Here is a 13,521-nt window from a genome sequence, read left to right on the forward strand (position 1 = left end):
ATTCTACCTGCATTTATGCCTGCATGCCAGAAGAGGGCACCAGGTCTCATTACTGATGGTTGTGAGCCACCATGTGGTTGCTGGGAATTGAACTCAGAACCTCTGGAAGAGCAACCAGTGCTCTTAACCTCTGAGCCATCTCTCCAGCCCCAGCACTAAGGTTTTCTTAAACATCTGGAACAAAAACTCACCTGTCTTTGCTGAGAGAGTTGGGATTTATGATTGTGTTGAGGCACGACTTCCACGCTCAGTTACACCTTCTGCCTCAGGGGGCTGGACGGATGGTTCAGCAGTTCAGAACACTGGCTGCTCTTCCAGAGGACCCGGGTTCAATGGCCAGCACTGAATCAGGCAGCTCACAACTGTCCGTAACCCCAGCTCCATGTAGTGAAGTAAAACTTTTGGACCCTTGAACTACTAAGGACAGGGAGTAGACCCAGAAACATACTCTGCTTGCTCACTTATCAAACACCCGGACTGAAGCAATTCAAGAGAGGAAGGGCTTTCTTGGCTCACAAGGGTGCAGTCCTTCATGGTGAAGAAGCCCTGGGGGGGGGGGACAAGCATCTGGTCATGTGGCTTCCAGTCAGGACCAGTCCGGAAGCAGAGGAGGATGGCGGTGTTCCGTTCAGCTCACTCTCTTCCTGCCTTAATAATCTAATCTAGATAATCCTGTCTCCCAGGTGATTTTAGAGCCTGTCAGGTGGACAGTATTAACTGTCACACTTACTACCTTTCATGTGCAAGAGAAAAATGAATCTTGAATTCGAGAGAAGATGAGGCCCAGGAGAAGCCAGGAACTATAATTCCCACGAAATGTCATTCATCTTTAATCTAGGACCTGGTTCATGCTGGATTTCACGGGACAAGGGCTTTGGTGTGGCTCCTGCTTCCCCTTCCTGAATGGCCTGTTCTGAAGTGTCATCCTGTAGGATGGTGAGGAGAGAGAAAAGCAGTTTTAGTTCCTATGTCCTCAGGAGACCTGTTTCTGGGGAGCTGTTTGGAGGGCTCTGCCTTGGCATCCGATTCAGGTGGTAAATTCTTGACTTGGGGCCTGACCCTGAGGCTGACATGTATAGTAGTGTTAGGGGAAGTGTGGGGAATAGTAAGTGTGTTTGGAAATAAGTAACTCTTTGCAGTGTGGTTGCTTTCGATGATTTGATATGTTCCCCTTCTTCTGAGTATGGACCAATCCTGGCAACTCACTTCAAATGAAGAATAAGACAGAATGCTGGTGCATTACTTACAGTTCTGACACTAGAGCAGAAGTGGACATTTTCTTATCATTATTACTATTATTGTTGTTGTTCTTATTAATTTTTGAGGCAGGACTTCTCTGTGTAACAGCCCTGGATGTCCTGGAACTCGCTTTGTAGACCAGGCCGGCCTCCAACTCACTGAGACCCGCCTGCCTCTGCCTCCCAAGCACTGGGATTAAAGTTGGCACCACCACTCGAAGGAATGCTTTCTAACTAGTTCTGACTCTCAGGGTGCTTGGCTCTTGGAACCTACCAGTGTTGAGAGGAATTTGGGTTTTGGAGAGGTGATGTAAAAATGTTCAAACAGTTTTAGTTATCATCCCAGCTAACAGCTACCACCACCTGCCAAGTAGAGCAAATGGGCCTGCAGACAGTCCCAGCCCTGACTCCAAGAGACCTGAGCTAGTGCCAAGTAAAGCAGAGGTGAGTTGTTCCTAAGGCCATCCCAGTTGGCAGAGATACGTGTAGAAAACATATTGTCATTTTAAGCTGCCACATTTTAAGCTGGTTTGTCACATAACACTAGATAATTGGAATACGATGGTGGCTTTAATTTGCATTTCCCCGGTGACTGATGATTCTGTTACTATTTCACATGCCAATTGGCCCTTTAAATCTTTTCTGGTAAAGTAGCTAGTCACATTTTTACACATTTTAATTAAACACTTTATTTTTCAGTTACTTGTAAGAGTTCTTTATTATTCTGGATTTACATATATATATATATATATATATATATATATATATATATATAATATATGTATGTATGTATGTATGTCTCTAAGATGGTCTGGTTTTGTCTCACCCTACCTTTTTCTTTTCTTTTTCTTTCCCCCCCTTCCTCCTCTTTTTTGAGACAAGGTGTCACTATGTCGCCTATGCTGGCCTCAAATTCCCAGTCCTCCTGACTCCACCTGCATGCACTGTGCCGGGATTACAGGAGTGTGTTTCCAAACTGAGTTAGAATTTTTATTTGTTTATTGTCTACCTATCTGTCTATCTATCTACTTACCTATCTAACTTATCTTACAAAATAACAGACTTTAATAGTGATATATTTCATTTTAGTTGATTCTCCTCTCCTCTCCCTGCCCCTTTCTTGTTTTATTTTTCACCCCAAGCCTTTGCCCCATTGTTTTCTTACCCACTCCTTTACAGTCTCTCTTCTCCAGTCACATGGGCCTTCCTAATCTCCCGGCCTGTGAACCTGTTTTCTAACGCCTGGATACTTAGCAGTCAGAGGCTGGGATCCGCATATGTGAGAACATAGTTTTTGTATTGCTGAGCATGTATTACCTTGCTTAAGATAAGATTTTCCAGTTCCATATATTAACCTCAGATTTAAAAATTTTTCATTTTTCTTTATAGCTGAATAAAAAAATCCCATTGCATATATGTATCACCTTTCCATTATCCACTCATCTCTTGATGGACACCAGGTTAACTTGTTTCCTCACTATTATGAAAAGAGCCACGTGATGTTTAGTTTTGAAGGTTGAAACCACATAAAATCGTTGGGGGGACATTAAGTTGGCTTGTGGCAGATTATACTCATTACATTACTTGGACCGCCTAGGCAGGGGATCCTGAACTGTGAGAACAGCAGGCTGACCACAGCAGGCATGCAGAGGCTTCTTCCTCATTGTGATGCTCTCCCGTGTTCCTGCTATTGTGAGTTCTCTACTACAATGGACTGGAACCCAGAGCTTTTGGTCAGGATATCTGATCATAGAAATGGGAAATAAATTTAAGATAAGCATGGGTAAACATGGTCATGCAACAGCCTCCATATTAGAATGTAGAATCCTTCTGATATATGCCCAGGAGTCATGGCTGAGTTACATGGTAATTTGATTGTTTTTGTTCTTTGTTTTGTTTTTGAGAAACTTCCAGACTAATATCCATAGATAGCACTAGTTCTCTCTCTCTCTCTCTCTCTCTCTCTCTCTCTCTCTCTCTCTCTCTCTGGGAAGAGATGGAATCTCACAGTAGCTTTAATTTGCACGTCTCTGATGAGTAAAGACGTTGAAGACTTAGAAGCATGTTGGCCATTTGTATTCCATCTTCCCAAAACTGTTCAGATCTCTGACCCACCCATTGACTGGAAGCTTCGTTTCTTTGTTGTTTGATTTCTGCAGCTCTTTATGTATTATGGAAACTGGTCCACTTGCAGGCCACCTGCTTATCTGTTTCTGTGCAGAGGTTTTTAAATTTCATATAGTCCACTTAGGGCTATTTCCTGTGCTGGGGTTTGATTCAGGAATTTGCCTATTCTTATGCTCTGAGTATCTGGTTCATTGTGAGGGTGAGGATATGGGTAGAACTCCACTCTTCTATAGGAGGATGACACTTCGCCAGTAGCACTTACTGAAAAGAGCTCCCCACCCCCAGTGTTGATTTTCAGTGCACTTTCTTTATGTTGACTTTAGAAGGGCAGAAGTCTAAAGGTTTTTATAAAGTAAATTCACCAATTTTCTGAGCACTTCCAATTCCCCATGCACTTTCTTTTGTATTCACAGATGTGTTCTAAATGAAGGTTTGTTTTTTTTTGTTTTTTGTTTTGTTTTGTTTTTATGGCTACTGTGTGGAAAATGAAACTGGAAGTCAGAGGGATTAAGCTGAGTAAGTGTGAAGGGCTGACGTAAGATTATGATTATAACAAACAGCACTGGGCATCAATCCGGGCATGCAGGATGCATTTGAACCTTGACTCTGTCTAATTAGTGATGACTCTGGGGAAGTGACGAAGCCTTGATCTCTAGCTCTCCTCACTAGGCATGGGTCTACGCTGGCAGCAGGGGTGCAAACACGTGCAGCTTTTTCCTTGGGTTCTCGGGATCTGAACTCAGGTCCTCATGCTTACAAGCACTCCTCCCAGCAGACCTCTGTCCCCAGCCCAGAAATGGTATAATTTTATCTAACATTCTTTTCAAACACTAAACTGCTTCCCTTGGGCTTTCATAATCCAAAGTCACTCTGTGGCCTTTTAATATCTGCCTGTAGATACAGAGAATTGGACACACTACTGCTTAGGGCTGATCTAACAGGAGAGGCAGAGCAAGATGATACGTATACATAAAAGCTGGGATCTGGTGGGCTGTGTGCTCTGGTGTAGATGTACCAACACCGATGGCAATGCAGACACTCGGCACTGTTGTTGCGTGCATCTGAGTCAAGGAGGCAGGTTTACTGCTGAAAAGTGGGTGAGCGGACCTCTGAAGGTCTCTGTGTGGGAGCAGTGTCAGGGAGCAGAAAACTCTGCTGGATACTTCCTGTACACTCACTCCAGCGTTCACTCTGGGACAAGGAAAAGGCCATGCCATCTCCATGGGTTTGAGGCATTAGGGCCTTTGGCATGGCCGTGCCCATATCAACAATGCCCATTCATGGCCTGGTGTTGGTGGCACATACCTTTAATCACAGCACTCGGGAGGCAGAGGCAAGCGAATCTCTGTGAGTTTGAGGCCAGCCTGGTCTACAAAGTGAGTTCCAGGACAGCCTCCAAAGTCACAGAGAAACCCTGTCTTGAAACTCCCCCTCCCCCAGAACAAACAAACAAAAAACAATGTCCATTCATTCAGGACTTTATCAGCTCCCCCACAACGTCACATGACCTAGCAACTACAGGTGAACCCTGGGAGGAGTAACATGCCAATGGCCTGCCCAGGCAAAGGGCACAGCTGTGAGGTGGTGGAGGAGTATGGATGCTATCCTATGCCAAGTGACACTGTGGCAGGAGACAACTGGCACTAGCATGAGACTTTCCTGACCCTTTCTTGTAGTCAACTTTCTCCAGATTCTTAAATCTGGCAATACTGTGTGGGGACAAATTCCTTTTTGGTTAACAGGAAATTTGCTTTCTTTCTAAACTTTCTCAAATCATTCCTGAGTATATGGGTAGTAACTTTTTAAAAGGTTTATTTATTATGCATATGAACTCTGTATACATAATAAATGTATGTTATGTATATACATGTATGGCTGCAGATCAGAAGAAGGCATCAGAATTCATTACAGATGGTTGTGAGCCACCATGTGGGTGCTGGGAATTGAACTCAGGACCTTTGGAAGAGCAGCCAGTACTCTTAACTGCTGAGCCATCTCTCCAGTCCTATGGGTAGTAATTTGAAGTAAAGATACCATTTGATGTTAATGAGTTGACTATATAGGTTTGATTTTTTTTTTCTTTACAATTACTGCCATTGTGTATATTCATGGCGTGTGCGTGCAAGTGTGGAGGGCAGAGGACAACTTTGTGGAGTTGGGTTCTCTCATCCCACCTTGATAAGGGTTCAGGAATCCAATTCAGGTGGCCATGCTTTGTGGGGCAAGCATGTTTACCCACGAAGCCTTGGTCTTAGGGTTTCTATTGCTGTGCAGAGACACCATGACCACGGCAGCTCTTTTACAGGAAAACATTTAATTGGGGTGGTTCGCTTACAGTTCACAGGTTTAATCCATTATCATCATGGAGGGAAGCAAGGCAGTGTGCGGGCAGATATGGTGCTGGAGAAGGAGCTGAGAGTTCTTACATCTTCCTGAGGCGACAGGAAGTAGCCCGCCTCATTGGACGTGGATTGAACATATGAGACCTCAAAGCCCACCCCCACAGTGACACCCTTCCTCTAACAAGGCCACACCTCCTAACAGTGCCACTTCCAATAGAGGCCAGTTTTCTTTGAAACCACCACAGCCATTATGTCAGCACTGCACTGGCCTAAAAACATTTTTTTTTTAAGATTTAAAAATATATTTATTTTTATTTCACATGTATGAGTGTTTTATCTACATATATGCATGTATACGGCCTGTGTGCAGTGACCGAGGGAGGGAGAAGAATGAGTCAGAGCTCTTAGAAGCGGAGTAACTATCCACTGTAAGCTGCCAGATGTGTGCTGGGAATCCAACATGGGTCTTCTGCCAGAGTGCCAAGTGCTCTTAACTGCTGAGCCATGTCTCCAGCCACCCTGTATTGAACTTTTAATTGTTTTAAAATTCTGAATGTTTTTCCACCATCCTATTACCATTAAATCAAGGGGTGACCGACTGTGGTCTTACACTGTTAAGTTTCAAAGCTGGACCTGGCCTGCAGGTTCTCCCAGCATCCCTCAGTGTCTTCCTATTACAGGGTATGGCTGGCATACCCAGCCCCCTACCCTGAACTCTCCAGCCCTTTCCCCAGAGGCTCTTCCCTATGTAATCGAGCTGTTTGGTTATCCACCCCCTTTTGTACCTTTGGCCTCCTGGCTGCTGCTCCTGGTTCCCCTCGTTCCTTTCTCCCTCCCCCTCTCAGGGCTATGACCACTCTGGACTCTCCCAGATGCCTCTCACTCTGGCTTTCATCTACAATAAACTTTCTCCTCCACCATACTTAGGAGCAGTGATGTCCTTTGCTTTCCTTTTTACTTTTTTTCCTTCATACATTCCAAGTTTCTGGGGGTTTTGAAATAAAAAAAATAGCATGTATTCATTGTAAAAAACAGGTTTCACAGTTAATTCAAGTCTACCATGGACATTGACCACATCCACTCCCATTATTTCTTTTTCCATGAGTTTCTTCCAACACACACACTTCACACACACACACACTTCACACACACACCCCTAGATGCCACCTGGAGGGACACCGGGTATCTGCCTTATTTCACATAACAAAATGGACTACAGTTCCATTCATCTCCTAACTAATGACATCATTTCTTTCTTTGTTATGGCAGAACAAAAGTCCATCACACACACAAACTATATTTTCTTAACCTATTCGTCTATTGATGGTCTTTGATATTGTCTGCCATTATAAGAACATGCAGGAGGGGGCTGGAGAGACGGCTCAGGGGTTAAGAGCACTGACTGTTCTTCCAGAGGTCCTGAGTTCAATTCCCAGCAACCACATAGTTGTTCTTAGATTACTTGGTAGGATTGGCATGGCTTTCTGTCTCTAGGGGCTGTGGTGGTTTGAATAGGAATGGCACCCATACACTCAAGTGTTTGAAAGCTCAGCCCATAGGGAGTGGCACTATTAGGAGGTTCGGCCTTGTTGGAAGAATGATATGGGATGTCCTTGTGTATGCTGAGAATATGTGTTGCTTTTATTGGTTGATAAATAAGGCTGATTTGGCCAATGGCCAGGAAGAACAGAATCAGGTGGGAAATCCAAACAGATATGGAGAAAAAGTAGGCAGAATTGAGGAGATGCCATATAACTGCCAACGGGGTAAGATGCCAGAACATTACCAGTAAGCCAAGTCCACGTGGTGATACACAGATTAATAGAAACGGGTTGATTTAAATGTGAGAGCTAATCAGTAATTTGCCTGAGCCATTGGCCAAACAATTGTAATTGATGGTAAGTGGTTATTTGGGAACTGGTGGGCAGGAAAGATAAACATCCAACTACAGAGGAAGTGTGCCACTGTGGGGGTAGGCTTTGAGGCATTAGTGGGACACAGTTCACTTCCTGCTGCCTGTGGATCAAGATGTAGAACTCTCAGCTCCTCCAGCACCGTGTCTGCCTGTTGCCATCTTGTTTCCCACCGTGACAACAATGAACTAGACCTCTGAAATTATAAGCCAGACCTAATTAAATATTTTTCCTTTATAAGAGTTGCTATGGGGACTGGAGAGATGGCTCAGAGGTTAAGAGCACTGACTACTCTTCCAGAGGTCCTGAGTTCAATTCCCAGCAACCACATAGTGGCTCACAACCATCTGTTATGAGATCTGATGCCCTCTTATGGTGTGCAGATACACATGGAAGCAGAATGTTGTATACATAATAAAATCTTAAAAAAAAACAAAAAAAACAAAAACAAAAAACAAACAAACAAAAAAGAGTTGCTGTGGTCATGGTGTCTCTTCACAGCAATAGAAACCCTAAGACAGGGATTTTGTTTGTGTTGTTGTTTTTATTTATTTATTTGTGTGTGTGTGTGTGTGTGTGTATGTGTGTGTATGTGTATATAATTTCTATACTTGCTCAAGTAACTTCCTCTAGCAGTTTATGAGGGTTCTCTTATTTATTACAAATATTGGCTATTGTTTATTTTCTTAATGAGAGTCATTCTCTCTAGGGTGAAACAGAATCTCAAAGTAGTTTTGATTTGTATTTCCCTGTGCCTGGTACCCACAGAAGTCACAAGAGAGCACTGGATTCCCTGGAACTGGAGCTATGGATGGTTGTGAGCCATTATATGAGTGTTAGGAACCAAACCTGGGTCCTCTGCAAGAGCAACAAGGGCTCTGAACTATATAGTCCCCTCTCCAGCCTCTGGTGGTGGTGTTTTGTTTGTTTTGTTTTGAGAGACAGGGCCTTACTGTCTCTGTAATGCTGGCTGGCCTCAGATTTACAGAGATCCATCTCCTCTGCTTCCCTAGTTCTGGCATTAAAGGAGTGTGCCACCACACCCTGCTTTCCTCATGAGCTTAATGGGTCCCTTGTACTTGACCATTTGAGAACTACCCATTTCTTCACTCACTTGTTCATTTGGTGGAAGCCACACAACTTACCTTCAATTTCTACATACCTTTGGATGTAGGTCTTCTGTGGTCCTCTGTGGTCTTCTCATCCTGGGAGAACAATCTTCATGACCGGCTGCCTGGGTTTAGAGTGAGCATGGACACATACCTCTGGACATGCACATGAGGTGGCTTCGGGTTCTGAATGGAAAGAAGAAAGCAAGCTCAGCACAGCATTTGTTTCCATTGCTTCCTGACTGACACCATGTGACCAACCTCCCTCAGTCCTGCTGCCATCCTCAAACTGTAAGACAGAATAAATCCTTCCTCCCTGAAGTTGCTTTTGGCCAGGGACTTGGTCAAAACAAGGAAGTGGTAATCAATAGACCAGTTTAATCTTTTTTCATTAAGATTTTCCCTAGCTTCTTTCCCCATGGCAGCTTAATGATTATTTCAATCTCTCTTGGAAATCCATTTATAATATCTTAGTTTCTGGAAGATCCAGCTATGTTCCAGATCACACTTGCCAAGACTACAATGACTTTATCCATCATTCACCCTCAAGCAGTTTAAGGAGGCTTGGGAGTTTAAGTGGGCTCTAGTGCTAGCCTGCAAGTGTGAAGAATATGAACCCCTAGAACCCACAGAAATGTAGGGTGGTGGCCATCTGTCCTCAGGAGGCACAGACAGCTTTCTCAGGGCAAGCTGGCTGGCTAGACTGATTGCCGGCATTGGCAAACTCCAGGTCCAGTGAGAGATACTGCCTCGATAAAGTGGAAAAAGATCGAAAATGACATTGTGTACAGCAACTTGAGCCTCTGCATTAGCAGGAGAGAGACAGACAGACAGACAGACAGACAGAGAGAGAGAGAGAGAGAGAGAGAGAGAGAGAGAGAGAGAGAAAACAGATGCCAAAAAAAGAAAACCTGTCTTTTGTGAAGTAAGGTAAGGAACATCCCCGCTGCAGAGGGAATCAATGCTTTTAGTCCACACATACCGCCATCTGGTGGTTCTACACCCAACCATGCATTCTCCTCTGACCTCCATTTGTAAAACTTAGGATACAAGAAGCAGAATCACAGCTCCAGATTTGGCTGTATTGTGTTTGGAAAGTATATATCTATAACTACTTACCCTGGCAGTGGCCCACCTGACCATGAATTATAATAGAACGGGGGAGACTGCTTGTTGCAGACCACCTTCAGGGAGGCAATGCTTTTGTGTGACCTAAAACTTCTTTGTGTTTGCCTAAGTGATGTCATGTAGGCAAGCAGAATGCTTGCAGACCAGAATGGAGCATTGGGTCCAAGAGAAATGGAGTTACAGATGGTTGTGAGGCACTGTACGTAAGCAGGAAGCACTCTTAACTGCTGAGCCTTTTTTCCAGACCGGGAGTGGACAGAACTCTTCTTAACAATGCCCACTGAGGATCAAGAGAGGACAAGCATCCAGGACACCGAGGTCGTCAGTACAACCCTTAACACCAGAAACCAAAGAATGAATAAAATCACCCAAACCTAACACCAAAATTTTAAGTGGACCAGGTTGGTAATTTTATTTGGGTACAAATCCTTTGTTAGTGAGAAAGTGAATTTCCTATAGTCTGATGTGTGTCTCTAACTCCTGCCCAGCCTAAGTCAAATACACCTCACCAACAGGAAGCACTGGCCGTTTACTTACTCCATGAAAACGTTTGAACACTGGTAGAGTTTGTCTAGGTGACATTGCTGCTATTCATAGAACACAGAAGGAGTTGGCACTGGACTCCAACCTCTGTCCTCCTAAGCCTTTCTCCTGATTTTACAATGTCACCCAAGGATTGTTTTCAAATCAGTGCACAGATGTAGCAATGTGTGACTATCAACATTATCAGTAACTTATCAGTGTAGATTCCGTGGTGACTGTGTTCTCAAAATCCATTGCTTTCAGGGGGAGGTTTCTGCAGCCACTGAGTGGTTTTGTCAAAATACAGACAACAAGAGTTCAAAAGTAAATTCATGCTACCTGCTAGTTTTATGTAACTTGACACAGGATAGTCATTTCAAAAGAGGGGATCTCAATTAAGAAGTCTCCTCCCAGACTAGCTTGTGGGCAAGCCTGGAACACACTTTCTCAACTGATGATGTGGGTGGGTCCATCCCACAGGGGCAGTGCCACCCTGGGCCCATGGTCCTGGGGTATAAGAAAGTAGCTGATAGAGCCATGGCCTCTGCATCAGTTGTTGTCTTGAGTTCCAGCTATGACTTCTCTGTACTGACTACTCGATGGAGATCAAACTCTCCCCCTCCCCCCCACCCCCAGTTGCTTTTGGAGAGGAAGACAATGGAAAAGAAAACTGGAAATTCCAGTTCTTACACGATTTGTAGGTAGCTCAAGCCATTGGGCATTCCAGCATTAGGGAAGTTGTAAGATACACCTCCCAAGGTGATTTGCAGGTTTCAGAATGACAATAGGGAGGGCTGGAGAGATGGCTCAGAGGTTAAGAGCTCCGACTGCTCTTCCAGAGGTCCTGAGTTCCCAGAATCACATGGTGGCTCACAACCATCCATTATGAGATCTGGTGCCCTCTTCTGGTGTGCAGATATAAACAGAAGCAGAATGTTGTATACATAATAAGAAAATAAAATCTTTAAAAAAAATGACAATAAGGAGTGGACTGTAAGCCAATAACTAGCTAAAAATAAACATTCCCAACTGGGAATTTTTTTTTTTTTAATTTAGGGCAATGCTCATCGGTATGCTACGACTTTTAAACACCAGCATTTTAAAATAAAATTAAACATGCTGCTGGGCAGTGGTGGTGCACACCTTTAATCCCAGCAGAGGCAGGTGGATCTCTGAGAGTTCGAGGCCAGCCTGGTCTACAGAGCGAGTGCCAGGATAGGCTCCAAAGCTACACAGAATAACCCTGTCTTGAAAAACCAAACCAAAAACCCAAAGCCATGCTTCCAAGTTTTTAGGTTTTTGTTTTGAGACAGGGTTTCTCTGTGTAACAGTCCTGGTTGTTCTGGAACTCACTGGACAACCACAGCAGTGAGAGCTGAGCCTCCACAAATTCCCAGCACCCAGAGTGAAACCTCACCTGTTTTCACTTTTGGAGCTCTGGCAAGCCACAGTGAGAAAATTTACACTACTAAAGTTGACAAGCTCAACAAACCAGGTACCTGTAAACACAACAGAGCACCAGAAGAGAAAACACACATAAAAAATATGCTAGCACAACACTGCACCGGGCTGAAGTCTCCTGATATCATTATTAGTATCAAATTAGTGATTCTTTAGACAGGGTTTCTCTGTGTCGCTTTAGGGGCCTCTTCTGGAACTCGTTCTGTAGACCAGGCTGGCCTAGAACTCAGAGATCCATCTACTTCTGCCTCCTGATTGCTGGGATTAAAGGCATGTGCCGCCACCACCCCAATGAATTAGCGATTCTTAAGGTAGAAGAGGGCAATAGATTGCTTGTGTCATACCCCAAAATTCTAATCTAATATACCATAAGTCTCTCCCTGGACCCACAGCAGCAGAACCTGCCCCTCCTGCAGCATTCTAGCTCTCCGGGTCCAACACCTAAAGGACCCAAGCCCTCAAAGCCATACCCTTGGTGCTGCCTCTAATGCTTGCAGTTCTTGGTCCTGAAATGGGCTTTCTCTGAAAAGTAGTTTGGGGGGAAATCCAGTAAAGAGTGAAATTTGCAGTTCTCACCCCTCATCAATGAGGCTTTTCTGTGCAGTAGGTGGAGACCATTACAGAAAGTCAGAAGTGACCATGGGGTGCTCCTCCCCCAGGGATACATAAAAAACACAAACCCTACACTTACTAAAGCTCAAGGAGCACCGTGGAAAAGGAGGTGGAAAGATGGTAAGAGTTGGGGGGAGTCTTCAGCAACAGGAGAGCTGCACTCCTTATCCAACAGGAGAGCTGCACTCATGAAACCTAACAATATGACTGCCCTAAAGGACGACACCATCAGTTGACATGCCAACGTGGATGGAAGAAATTTCACAAGGCGCCGCCTCTAAGGGAGGCATTACAGGCAATTAATGATTGCTGAGAGAGGGAGAATCTGCTTTCTCAGGGACACGCCCCCTACCCAGTCATCCAAATCCAAGTGGTCATCCCTACACAGACATACAAAGGAGTAGTATCAGCAGACTCAGCAGGTCCTATTTATAGTTCCATGTGTGGGTCTATGTAACAATTATCAAAATTAAGAGATCCTCAATTTGAGAGGGAGTGGGGGGCACAGGAGAAGTTGGAAGAGGAGGTGAAATGATAATTCTCAAAAACAAACTCTGTTGATGCCAAGTGTTGTTTAGCAATACTCTGCAGGAGGCAGCGGCTCGGAAACTGTAGGCAGATGCCAATGAGAACAAGATTTAATTCAAAATCGTGTTAACCAAGAAAGCCAAAAACAGACTCTGCTCCTCTCCAAAGGCAGCTTCCTGATTTAGCTAAATGCTCATCTTCAGCTGACACTGGGGCTCCCCCACACATACACTCCACTCTTATATGCTGTCTGTACTGACTGTCCATGCTCCAGATTTAAGGGATAGATTTCAAAAGGTTCCACAGGAACTTAATTCAGTCACTAAGTCTTCCTATTCTTGGCCCAAATCCCTGACATCTAGTCCTTATTGTTTGAACTCGGTAGATAGAGAACAGCTGGCCACCGTCTTCTGCATAATGCCCTTCACATTTGTATCTGAGTGGGTTTAGGCGCTAGTATTCAGCTGGCCAAGGATTTATCCAAAACTGCTATTACCCAGTCTGCTGCTCTTGAATTTCAAATGAATTATGAATCTTGCCC

General features: G+C 44.3%; 1 protein-coding gene across 14 annotated transcripts in view; it reads right to left on the bottom strand.

The window, feature by feature from the left end:
- Znf644 (zinc finger protein 644) overlaps positions 1 to 13,521 on the bottom strand; it is a 113,593-nt gene that overhangs the window by 33,338 nt on the left and 66,734 nt on the right. For 12 of the 14 annotated variants that reach the window (XM_035448324.1, XM_035448322.1, XM_027425895.2 and 9 more), the window contains one exon: positions 8,783 to 8,915. The gene's annotated coding sequence lies outside the window, so the exon portion shown is untranslated. Of the gene's footprint in view, positions 1 to 571; positions 927 to 8,765; positions 8,916 to 13,521 lie in introns of those variants that run through there. The other 2 variants (XM_035448317.1, XM_035448319.1) reach the window with 2 other exon arrangements.

This window comes from Cricetulus griseus, chromosome 7 (genome assembly GCF_003668045.3).
Source record: "Cricetulus griseus strain 17A/GY chromosome 7, alternate assembly CriGri-PICRH-1.0, whole genome shotgun sequence".
NCBI classification, from domain to species: Eukaryota; Metazoa; Chordata; class Mammalia; order Rodentia; family Cricetidae; genus Cricetulus; species Cricetulus griseus.